Below are 13,267 nucleotides of genomic sequence, written 5' to 3' on the forward strand. Positions count from 1 at the left end.
AGGTGAACCAATCTGCTTCCAAGATGGCCATCATTAGTTTTCAATTCATCATGCAAAGATATCTAAATAGGCCTGTTTAAGTCAAGTGACCGATACAGGCTCACCTGAGCCTCTAGTGTAATTTTGCATTCAAACATCATCGTCAGTTTTTGTCTCCTGCGCAACGTGACTGCGGACATAAAAATACCTGGCGTCCGTCCATGTTCCAATCAATCCCACACTCTCATTTCTACAATTCTCAACAGAAACCTATGAAATTTATACCAAAGGTTACTACCACTAAAACCTAGTACAATTTCGAAAATCAGCGATATTTAATAATTTGTGTGGGAGTCGTGACCCTTTGACCATCAAAAGTGGGTCTGTTGGGGGAATTGAAAACCATTCTTTTATCTGTGTAGATAATAACTAGAGGCTCAGGTGAGCCTGTATCGCTCACGTGACTTAAATAAGCGCTTTTAGATATGTCTGCATAATGAATTATCCATTGATTATGGCCATCTTGGATGCAGGTCAGGTCACAGCGCTCTGAAAGACATCATGACCATCCATGATTTAAATTGGTTAACTGGTTTCAGAGGAGAAAAGTTTATTAAGCTCCGGTCGTATTGTCTCGAATGATACTTCCGCAGGTCCAAAATCTTATGCCAGTGTCGCTAAACGCTCTTTTTGCAGTACTGAAACGCAAACTATGTATACCTGGCCTTTTGATGCAGATAAACCATCTAGGTTTTCTGTTCTAGTTGTCCCTTATGGAAAAATGATTACAAACCGTAAGCAAAATTCTTCGCAATCTTCTAAAAGATTAGCCTTCCAAAAAAAAACAAAAAAAACAAAGTGATAAAAACAATAAAGAGCTTGATACAACCGTAGTGGTCGAACAAGTGAAGGTTGGTTGAGAAAGTATGGACACAATGATATTCTGGATACAATAATGTGTTTGACATAGTAATATGCCTGACACAGTGATGTACTAGACACTTTAAAGTACTTGATTAAATAACCACTTACGAGAAATATCCTTTAATACACAATTTTAGTCTTTAATGTTCTGAATCCACAAGAAATAGCACAAACCTGATGGTAATAATTAATATGGATATTTCATAAGGAATCCATAGAAACAAACCCCATCAAAATCGGACCAGAAACAAAAAAGTTAGATTTTTGGGCGTTGACCCCACTTTGGCGCCTTATAGCTCAGAAACGGTAAATAATACAAAAAAACTGCTGCAATCAAACAGATGCAGAATTTCGTAAGGAACACTTTGGAAAAAAACTACAAAATCGGATGAAAAATTAAAAACATATGAGTAATTAAAGATTGACCATTTTGGCCCCTTATAGCTCGGATCGAAACCATAAAACCTATTTCAAATCCGATTAAAATTGGATGTAGGGAATCCATAGAAACAAAACCGTCAAAATCGGACCAGAAACAAAAAAGTAACATTTTTTTTGGGCGTGGCCCCACTTTGACTTCTTATACATGTAGTTCGAAATCGGTAAAAGATGTCTCAAATCTGTTGTTATTCAGATGCAGAGTTTTATACGAAACATTTTGAAAAAAAATCCTATCAAAATTGGACAAATAATATATTCTCTACATCAAATTTAATGGAAAACACTAATTTGGCCTCTACTTCAGAAACGGAAAAGACCAGAAACTCCAAAAACAATCCCAAGCTGTATTTCATGATTCTCAACCTTATGTTAAAATTTCATAACAATAGAGCAAAGTGTCCGGAAACCATGTGTCTACAGACGGACGACGACAACGACGACTACGGACATTGTGATACCATTATACGACCGCAATTATTTTGCGGTCGTAAAAAAAATAGTACCAACACATCTGGCGGCATGGATGCAATAAGCTGTCCCGCGTGGGAGCTCCTAATAGAAGCTCGACTGTTACCCCTCAGAACAACAAGCAGGAAATGGGAAACAGGGATCCTAGTGGATCAGGGTCGAAGTCGGTAGTGAAACCACGGAGCACCACCCGACCTACCAATGGGGTCGACAGAGGACCCAGTCGAACAAAAACTCAAAACTGATTTGAAAGTTTCGTATAAAACTCTGCATCTGAATAACAACAGATTTGAGACATCTTTTAGTGTCTTAGAATTAGTTAGTCCATTACATTCTCGTCCAAAATCACAATCACCGGTTACTGGACCAAAAAGTTCTAAAAAGCTCATTCCTTTACCTTCTACATGAAAATGCACGCTATGAACAATGGAATTGCTTAGATTTTAACATTAATTTTCTAGAGATAACTCTTTTAATTCAATCATTCATTCCTATCGCATTTTTTCTTCAAGAAACTCATTTGAAGGAGTCCGACAACATGTCACTAAAAGGTTACAATATTTACAGTACATATGCTAAAGAAGACGAGCGGACTGCCGGTGGGGCCAACATTCTGGTAAAAGACGGCGTGCTTCACAGTTCTGTCGACCTTGACACCAATATGCAGGAAGTTGCCGTTCTTCTATCACTTGATCAAACAATAACACTATGTTCAATTTACATTCCTCCAAACACATCGATTCATACCTCAGATTTGAAAAAAAAATAAAGACCAGTTACCAACACCCTTTATGTTATTGGGAGATTTCAACGCTCATAATCCAATGTGGGGCAGTAAATCTCTCAATGACAAAGGTAAAAAACATACAAGACTTTTTTCTTCACTTCAAGAGCGACTTCCTTGTTGGAAATTAGAAAAGCTGACTCGCCTTCTTTTCAACCTCTTTGCACAGAAGAACTGTCACCCGAAAAGTTTACTGATCAAGAAAATCCATTTACATTTAATGAATATCTCATAGACATAGCTGTAAGAGCCATTCCCAAAACCTCGGCAAACCTAAACTGAACATGAAGTAAAATGAAATATTTTTTTTCATTCCTGGATTTTTATTAAATAGTCACCTCTGTCCTGACTTCATGTATCACTGGATTAGATCCAGGGTTTTGGAAATTTATATATATATATGTATGTATAGGGAGCTTACTCCAATAGATATGAACAATTCACCAAAGTGTCATGAAAATTGCTAGAAGCATTTTTTGAGTTGACGGACAACAATACCATAATACGTCCTGTCTAAAAGATGAGTGTATACAAATGCAATAAGGGGTCCAACTGCAATTTCTGCCAAATAACTAAAAAATAGGGAATACCAAATATTGTAAATATGTAAATATTGTGAATTTTGATACGCTGTACACGTTTTTCAAGGTGTATCCAAACAGCAAAGAAAAATATTCATATTCAAACAAACTGAAATAAGTAGCTAAATACAGCGGAAAAAATTATATCTGCCATGTGTAAACAAAAAATGAAGCCTACTCCATAATTTCGAGGGTTTACAATTTAAATAAATATTGCAAAGGGGTAGGTGTCATAAGCACTGATTTAAGCCCCGTATTTCAGCTAAAAAAATTTAAATTGTAAATGCAATGTGTTTTATAGTTATAAATTATCAAAAAAGATCTGTATAAAAGAGATTTATCAGTAACTTGAGACTTGTGGTTAATATAATGTTGAAATGACCATATAACGATACTATCTTTTGTTAAAACGCCGAAATTAAATAAAAATCACGAATTTTTGTAGGTTTTCTCAAATTTGAAATCGTTCGCATTAAAATTACAAAACTAAACTTTGTATGATGAAAGATACATACAAATCGAATGTACACTTAAAATATCTTATTGTAAGTTGCATGCGGACACATTCATTTTCTCCGAAAACCATGGAAAATATGTAATTTTATTGCACTTTTCACAAATTTCTGTAAAGTGATAAATTTTTGCATTGTTGTTACTACGAAATAGTAAAATGTATATTAGGTTAAGGTGTGCTTTATTAAAAGGCATTGACTTAAAGACGTTTTCACAACAGTTCATGACTGAAATTTAATTTTAATTTTGGGCCAATTTAGGGCTTAATACACCTACTCCTTTGATAAAACAATTTGAAGTAAAATTAATGTCAGACGAGTCTGATAACTGGGCTTGAGAATACCCTCGGGGACTTCTGGTCCACCAGCAGTGGCATCGACCCAGTTGTTTAAAAAAACAAGATTACCAATGTCGTATAAATATTGTGAATTTTGATATGCTGTACACGTGTTTCAAGGAGTAATCTCTCATCAGCAGCATCACAACCAATACAAGGAAGACCGAGATCCAAACATAGTAAAAAGAGGTACTCATATTCATACAAACCGAAATAAGTAGCCAAATAGGGGAAAGTACATCTACCCTGTTCAATACGAGAAATGAAGCCTACTCAGTAATTTCAAGAGTTTAAACTTCAAACCAGAGGCTCCCAGGAGCCTGAGGCGTTCACCTGGATTTCATATAGGGTCCTATGTTGCTTTTGTCCCCTTAGATCCCTATCCAAAAACTAACTTTACAGCGACACAACTCAAACTTGATACTTAAGGTTTTTTGAAGTCTAAACTTAATTTTCAGCCACGGAAAAGATGATCTGTTTGCTATCCTTACTGAGTGATAAAGGACTCACAAACATCTATGTACAGTTTTACATATATATGCCTTCTGTGTATGTGCAACATTAACTCTAAATTCTACGGATACATTCGGAAGTTCTGGAAAGTTTCTTGTGTAAAATTATTGTTACATCGCTCTGTAATCCAAGCTTAAACCTAAATTTTGTATCTTTAAATAGAGAAATACAAACGAATTTATATTAAATGTATTTATTACTAAATCTATGTAAATACACTCTGTTGGCATTAATTAAGCTCTATGTGTGAATATATCGCAAGCATATATGAAAGTAAAAATATTTCTATAGCCTTTTCCATATTTCTTGGAAGAAGAGTGTCTTGCGGCGGCTGATTTGTGAGAAACCAAATAAATTCCAAAAAGTCGTCACTGCAACCCCTAACCGGCTTATCATCTGAATAATCCCTGCTAAGAGTATCTATAGATTGTAAATTACATGGAAGAGCAAACGAATAGTCTGCACAGTTATACATCTGTGGTTGAGAGTAAAGTACATTTGGAATGCCCGCAGGCGTTCCTTCCAGTCTTCTTTGTGGTCTTATTTGGTGAGTATTCCAAATATCCATAAATGTCTGTAATTGAGATTGTATGAAGGGAAGAAAACAAAAACGAACACATTCTATATGGAGTTGGTTGCTAGGAGAAAACCACCAGCATCACGCATATCCTTCAATGTATTTTTCCAGAAATTGGTAACGCTTTCTGAAAGATTTCCCACAATCGTTCATTTCTTTGGTTTGTAGTAGACCTTCCAAATAAAAAGCTTCGAAATCCAGACATGTCATCGTGATGATTAAATCTCAACGCCATCTGTAGATCTCTAATCAATACATTCTCGGTACCATGATCGGAACGTATTGCACGCGGCAAACACCTCCTTTCTTTGATAAAATCTAAAAAATACTTTGCAATATACCTTGGATTGTTATTAGAAGGTCCAGCGTGTAGCCATAATATTTTGCGTGAAAATCCATCAATAGCACCATGAATTGCAATTCCAAACGGTTTTAATTTGTCATAACTGTCTATGTGTACAAGAAAATTTGGTCCTCTGTTGAAGTAAGTCCTCCTGTGTAATAGATGTCTTGTTCTTAAATTAACACCTCCATCTATCATTCGCAAAAAATGCCTCACGGTTTCCTGACTGACAGAGAGGTGGTGGCGTGTATTCAAAAGCCTCCATAAAAACCTATATCCAAGATTTAGATGACCTTGTCTCCGGACTTCTTCTGAGCGACTAATACGAGATCGCTGCGATTTTGTCGTCGTCTCAATCCGTTTCGTAGTTTAATTCTCTCAACCGTTGAAACGCTTGCTGATATACCATGACGGATCATTCAGAAACCACAGATTTCCGAGGTCGTGAACGAATTGCTAAAATAGTAACTAACTAGTTCTTCAATATCTCCGTTGTCACCTGGATATGGTATCATGGCTCTTGGATCGTATAAAATGCTAAGAAAAGCGACCTGTGATTAGAAAGCTAAAATCGTGAATAAAATGTTTCGATCGCATTGTGTCACAACTTAGGGACAGGCAAATTAACCCACTGTATGGAATCCGTATTAGTAGCCGGGCGTTTGGATTTAGGCACGGACCATTTGATTTTCTGGGGGGGGGGGGTATTTGTATGCGGGTCAGAAAATTGTTTTCGCCGCTCCCTATATGTCAAGAAAGGGCTCTGTTCATGAAGCATGATAGCATATGAGTTTCTGGATCACTGTTCTAAAATAAAGGTTGTTTAATCAAATGCAACACTACGTGTCTACGAAGTTCAAGATAAGTAGAATTAGTTTTGAAGAGTTGTTGCTCTAAAAATGTCAAAACTTTTCGGTTCATGGCTAACGTTGAAACTATAGCAGACAGCTGATCAATGTAAATTATGAACATGAAAAGCATGACGAGCTCCCCTAACAAATTAAGGTAGAAATATATTTGAACTAACATTAACCTTTAAAACTTCAGTATTTTTTCGTTATTGGTTTTTATCTTGAAAACAGCTGATCAATGTTAATTATAAGACAAACGAGCATAAAGCGCTAAACCAAGATTGAAAGAAAACAATCTAATATTTTTGAACGAGTTGTGGTCCTGGAAATGTTCTGAATTTCCCGGGCTTTTTTGGATTTTAAGAAGAAAGCTGATTAATGAAATGAACCCTACCTTCCTACTAAGTTAAAGAAAAAAATGTTTTCTGTAGGAGTTATGACCCTTGAAATATTGTTTGGTATACATACTTCATTTTCTTTTTAATTAAGGGCATGGTTTCCCAGGCAGTGATTTTGTTACTTTTTAAGTTTCCCTTTCTTGAAATTAGAAAAGGTTATCAGTACTTTTGGCTTAATTTGGAAAAAACTACATAAATGTTCAGTTTTCCTTTTTAAACAAAGGCCCCTATAGGATTTAGGTAAAACGTTGTGCCGATAATTTTGGGTAATTCTGAATGTTTTTTAAATAATTTTGCTACCTAGGAAAAATGCATGTATTCAGGGGTAAACAGTAGGTAACAAAATCACTGCCAGGTGAGCGATTCCGGCTTTCAAACACAACATGGAAAAGAAAAGTCAAATTTAATAGTCATCAATTTGTTTCATTTTTGACTGAACGTTAACGGACAACAACTGCAACCATATGATCACTATTTATTTATAAATTAAAACCCCAGAAGGATCAACCAATTATTTTACACAATACATTGGAGATATTTTTGTCATACTAATCATATTTTGGCAAATTAAAACTAAATTTCTTAATACTCTGTATAGCTATCCAGATCGCAAACTAAATTTGCTAAAATCAACAAAAACGGCGATTTCAGGAGTATTTTTTCAAGATGGGTTACTAAGGTTTTTTGGTTTTTTTAATCACACTTATATCATACATGGTCATTCTTGATGAAACATACATGACAAAAACAAAAAACTGCAGCAAATGATAAAACAAAAAAGATATAACTCTGAGAAAGATCGTTAATTGTTTTCCGGTATAATCGATCCCATTGAGCTTAAGAGCCTAAAAAAGTCCTGTGTAAACCATAGTGGGTCAGACCAGTATTTATAGTTCATTTATCATTGCGAATTATTTGAGTCCGATGCACGAAATGTTGCTTGCGCCACATGAAATATGGTATGGCAGGAGTCAAAACTCGGAGGTCGAAATAAAAATGAATGAAGAAAAACACAAGAATTAATAATGAACGGGGTACAATCTATGATAAATTAAGCATAGATACCTTAAAAGAAATCCATCCCCTTAGACTGCCATGCTTCTAGCTGAAATAATCAGGTGGCGTGTGTAGAAGCATTTCCCGAGCGATATCAACTTGAAAAAGTCAGAAAGAAAAGAAATTAACCAAACAAGCCAACAAATGCAAGTCGACTTGTTCCATACGCTTCTCATTTCAACTGATCAAGAACACTTTAGACAAGTTGATTTGGCCTGTTCCAACGCAACAAGTCAACTCAAAAAAGGCGAAATGTCCACTTAATAACTGAACAAGTAAACATCATTAAGTTTACTTCTTCGTTGTTTGTACAAATGCAACAGCACAAGTATACTTGCAACATGTAGACTTGTTCAAAGATGTTGTCATGTTCACATTTTACAAATAGGAAAGTAAAGAAAATAAGTAAACAAGTGAACAAATTTAAGTCGACAAGTTGAAATTTAATGCATCTTTCCTACTTGTTTATGTTTACTTGATAACAAAACAACTCAGCAACTCGTGCCTTATATACGCTTCCGTACAATTTTATAGTTTTAAGTTATGAAAATGCCAGGTAGTGTCAGCTACAAAATTTTTGCATTGTGATAAATCATGTTGACTTTTTTGTGAAATAACTTGAATTGTTGACATATTATTTCGACGAACGCGAAATTACGTGATAAGTTATCGTAACTTACCCCGAAAAACTAGCTTTTGTAGAGATATAAAGTCAATTAGCCAAGTTAATTCACGAAAAACTCAACATGATATATCGCAACTCGCATGTTTTGTTGTTGACACTACTTGGCATTTTCACAACTTTAAATTCTCAGTTTGCGATAGTTAATGTCGGCAGATATCTTAGACATCATAACTGTTACGACCATTTGAGATAATATATCACGATTTGTCATGATAATTAGCACATAAAGTCGTTGTATTAGTATATAGTCGTCATAATTTATCGTGAAAATATTTTATGTCAAAGGCACAAGTTGTCGTCGGTTCCCTTAAAGTCGCGATAATTCATGTAATTATATCGAACGGTCGACATAATTATCTTAACTATTTACGGAAGCGTATAGGTATCATTTTTTGTTGTTATATATTTCAATTAAACGATTTAAATATATCAACATCCTGTACTATAATTCGTCATTTTCAAGTTTTCTTGCCGTATGTTAAAATTATATTGATATATGTAAGTCAATATCTTATTGTTGATAATTTTTGTCGATATTTAAAAATCAACATTTTATATTAAACGATTGTTTTATTGACAATTTATTGTTGTATCGAGGTATAATCGGTATTTTGCCATAATTTTGATACGAAATATCGACTTTTATAACAACAAAAAATGATACCTATACGCTTCCGTAACTATTGTGAAAAATTATCGTGACTTTTTGAGATAAAATTGTCAAAGGGGGGCAAAGACGGCGTACGCCCCCCTTTTTGAATGAAAAATTTAATATTTTAAGCACAAAATCGTACAAAAACGTCATTTTTAGGCAAAAAATAGTGACCTTTTGGTTTTTTCTTTTTCATATGTTCACAAGTTGTGACAAATTTGGATACCAAAAGGATCCAGTGTATCGTATTGGAAGAAGATGGAACAGAAATAGAGGAAGACTACTTCCGAACACTTCCTGATAACTGCAAGCTAATGGCTTCGCAAGTTGGGGAGAGGTGGACTAGTGCTTCTGATGCCAGTAGTGGCACTAACAGTGGTGAAGGTAAGTTAAAAGCTTTGAAATATTCCAACTGTTAGTTAAACAAGAAATTTTGTCTGTAAGCCATGGATGTCCCTCCCGTAATTCATAAATGAAAGTTAGAAAATTAACTTTTTCGGGAGCTAAGTCAGGTCCAAATTATAAAATTTCTGATTTAAGAATTATCTCTCTTCGAATGATGATCGAAATTCACTTTGAACCATTCAAACAGGTGAGGGAAAACAGGAAATAATGTGTTACTGACTGTCAAGTTCCTGACTTTGTACAGGCTCTTTCAGGCTCCTTTCAGGCTCCTTGGAGCCTTTAGTTTTAGGAGCAGTTATACTATTTTGAACTGTCATTCATTTCATACTTTATTTAGTATTTTAGACCTTTTCTTGCCATATATTTTAGGGGATGACGATTTGATTCTGAGGGGGGCTGGCAGTTTATGGTGGGTCAGACTATTTATTTTTAACTTTTTGCAGGCCAGAAATATTTCATTCGTCAAACTTCCGGACACATTATTTACCTTATGCTATAGCAATGTTAAATCTGGAGAAACTCTAAATTATTTATTTATTTTCTTGGGGGATCAGGCCAGATTATTTAATTTAAAAAACTGCCAGGATCCCACCTCCCTCAGAATCAAATGGCCATCCCCTTAGTGTCTTTAAATTCCTAAGACAATATATTCATGTTGATTACTAATTCGTCCCAAAAGCAACAAAAATTCACATACGTTTAGTATATTTTAGGAAGGAGAGTTTACATTTTCTTAGATATTTTTTTTCTTGACAGTTATACCATACGTGTAATGGCAATGATTGAAAAATGTAAGGGCAAAAAAAATGGTGGTGAAGAGGTAAGAGAAATAAGAACATGCAAATGAAATTCAAACAATTGTAATATTTTTCTTTAATATCATAGTTTTCATACCTGCGATTTAAAGTTCTCTGATTTTGTGACAGTCTCTCAGAATTGAACCCGTAAAAATGATCCCCGCAGGATAACAAGCAAAACATTTATTGATACAGAACATTTGGCTCAAATGTTGTGTATTGCATGCCTAATATGAATGTACCTTATCTGTCATTGATCACATCTGGACAAATCAATCAGAGACTGTCCACCTTGAGTGTCCATTGTGGTTGTAAAGTTGCATGAATTACTCTACATAGACATAGAACTTTTATTTATATTACAAACAACATAAATTCTTTCACTGCAAGGCTGAAGAGATTTTAGTGATTCATGTTTATTGCGCTTAATGTTTTAAATAAGCCCAAAGACACAATTTCTTTACATATTGTCACTGAATCAAGGTAGATAAAAATCTTCTTGATTTGACACTAAAAAATGGCAAAACATCTTAATTTGAATGCATTTTTGATTGCTTTGACCTTGAATTCATTTCCATTGTTCGAAGAGTGCTAATTTTACCCCTAGTTTTTGTGAGTAGTTCAGTTTCTCTCAGAAAGTGAAAAAGTCACGATGTACATGTATGGTTAATAGACCCCTTAGGATGTGCCCAGTCTGACAAGTCACTAAACCTTGACCTTGTTTTCATGGATAACTTGGATATTTTTGCTACCAGTTTTTGTCTTACCTGCGAAACAAAAGCGAGACATACACCTGTAGGTATCGTTTTACCGGTGGCGCCAATGGCACTGTTAATGTTGCCATCAAGTTTTATGCTCAAGTCCATATCTCGTGAAGTATAAATGATAGGCTTTCAATATTTGGTACTTGACTTTCCCATGGTCTTTCCATGATCTGGTTGGAATTACAAAAATTGGTATGTTACTAGTCCCCTTCAATTATGAGCAAACGGACGAAGGGTACCAGGGTTTTGGTACGAAACAGTTGAACCTGCATAAAAGAAAGCACCCCTATTCTTTTTATGCCTCCATTACTTTAGTCAGGGGCATATTAATTTAACCAGGTCCGTTCGTTTGTTCTCCCGTCCATTCATCCGAATACATATGCATACATGGTTGTCTGCCGAACTCCTGACATACAGCTTTAGTTTAGAGATACAATTGTAATATTTTGTAGGATGGTTATTATACCCTCGCAAACGATGTTTGGGGGGTATATAGGTTTCATCATGTCTATCCATAATAGATTGTCCACAACTCCTCCTAAACGACATGCAGGATTTTGATAAAACTTGGTGGGTTATTAGAATACATAAATGGAGAAGTGCGTGTGGTCAGGAATTTTGGACAATTTATATGGATGTTTGGACTTTGCTGTTTTTTTGCAAATATATGGGTCAATGAGTTGTCCGCAACTCCTCCTAAACGATCTGAGGAATTTTGATAAAACTTTGTCAATTGTTCGATTACATAAAGGAGATGTGCATATGGTGAAGAATTTAATTTTCGACAATTTATGTCTACGATATGGTGTTTGGACTTAGTTGTTTTTCACCAATATCATGAATATATGGGTCAATGCGTTGTCCGCAACTCCAATTAAATAATTTGCAGGATTTTGATAAAACTTCATAGTTTGTTAAACTACATAATGGAGATGTGCATGTGGTGAGGAATTTTATTTCTGACAATTTATGTGGAAGATATGGATGTTTGAACTTAGTCATTATTCGGCAATATATGGGTCAAAGGCATTGTCCGCAACTTCTTCTAAACCATATCATTTTTTTAGATGATTTTGATAAAACTGAATGGGTTGCTAGATTACATAATGGAGATGTGACTGTGATGAGAAATTTCTTAATGGACAAGATAGATTACATATTGCATATTGGCAGGAGTTTAATCTCACACAATTTCTATACAATATATTAACTTTTCAACATTTTTCTGAAATTGTCCATAATTGCTATTAATAAGATCAACAGTCTAATTTAAAATTCCTTGTGGTGGCAGTTATTAGGAATCATTTTCTCCTTTGTCTTCATGTTGAGCATATATTCAGGCAGAACACCAGTTTCTAGTACACATTGTGGAGGTGTGCCTTGGATCAAGATTTTTCTCCAAAATTCTCAAAATGACAGGTAGTTACAGGTAGTTCGACATACAAGCTGCATTAGGGGAACATGGTTTGTCTGTTGAACTCCTCATACAGCTTTAGGAATACAGCTTTAATATTTTGTATGGTGCTTAGGCATGGACGATTTGATTTTCTTGGGGGGGGGGGGGGGAGGGGGGTGGCTGTGTATTTTAAAAAAAACTCTCCTGGCCCTGATTTTTTGTACAGACAAATTTTGTGACTAGCACCTTGGTTGAAAAAATAATCTGACCAATTTTGGCAATCAAATAAAAAGAAATATTCCGACAATGTTCTTGAATTGTTTGTAGCGGAAAAAAAATTATCTGGCTCAAGGTAAAATCCCAATAGGAAATTCATGTACTAGTACTTGTCAGTCTGACATGTGGCATTAATCCTTGACCTAGTTTTCATGCTTGAATGACCCTGAAGAACTTGATGGTCTGTCATATATCTACTTCATGTCTAGCGACTCATTGTATTTCTTTAACATATTAGCAATTTACTAATACTTAGGGTAAACTGAGTGAGTAGTAGGTCACAGGTACATTGTTAATTGCTCTTTTTACTTTCAGAAACAGAAGAGAACCTACCCCACCAAGACTTGCATCGTTGGCTGGCAACATTACTTTTATATTCAATCCAAATACATCCTACAAAAAATTACTAAAAGTCCCCCATACTGGTCCTAGACCTGTTCAATTAAGCAAGGATCTAAGCCAAGACCAGATATTAGATGAACTTAAAAGAATCTTTTTCCCTAATGGAAAAAATTACAAAGGCTGCA

General features: G+C 35.1%; 1 pseudogene; it reads right to left on the minus strand.

Moving 5' to 3' along the window:
- Positions 1 to 4,769: 4,769 nt before the first annotated feature.
- Positions 4,770 to 5,894, minus strand: LOC148612443 (uncharacterized; annotated as a pseudogene).
- Between the last annotated feature and the right edge of the window lie 7,373 nt (positions 5,895 to 13,267).

The sequence above is a fragment of the Perna viridis genome, chromosome 7 (genome assembly GCF_037379345.1).
Source record: "Perna viridis isolate PV_CMFRI_1.1 ecotype Kerala chromosome 7, ASM3737934v1, whole genome shotgun sequence".
NCBI classification, from domain to species: domain Eukaryota; kingdom Metazoa; phylum Mollusca; class Bivalvia; order Mytilida; family Mytilidae; genus Perna; species Perna viridis.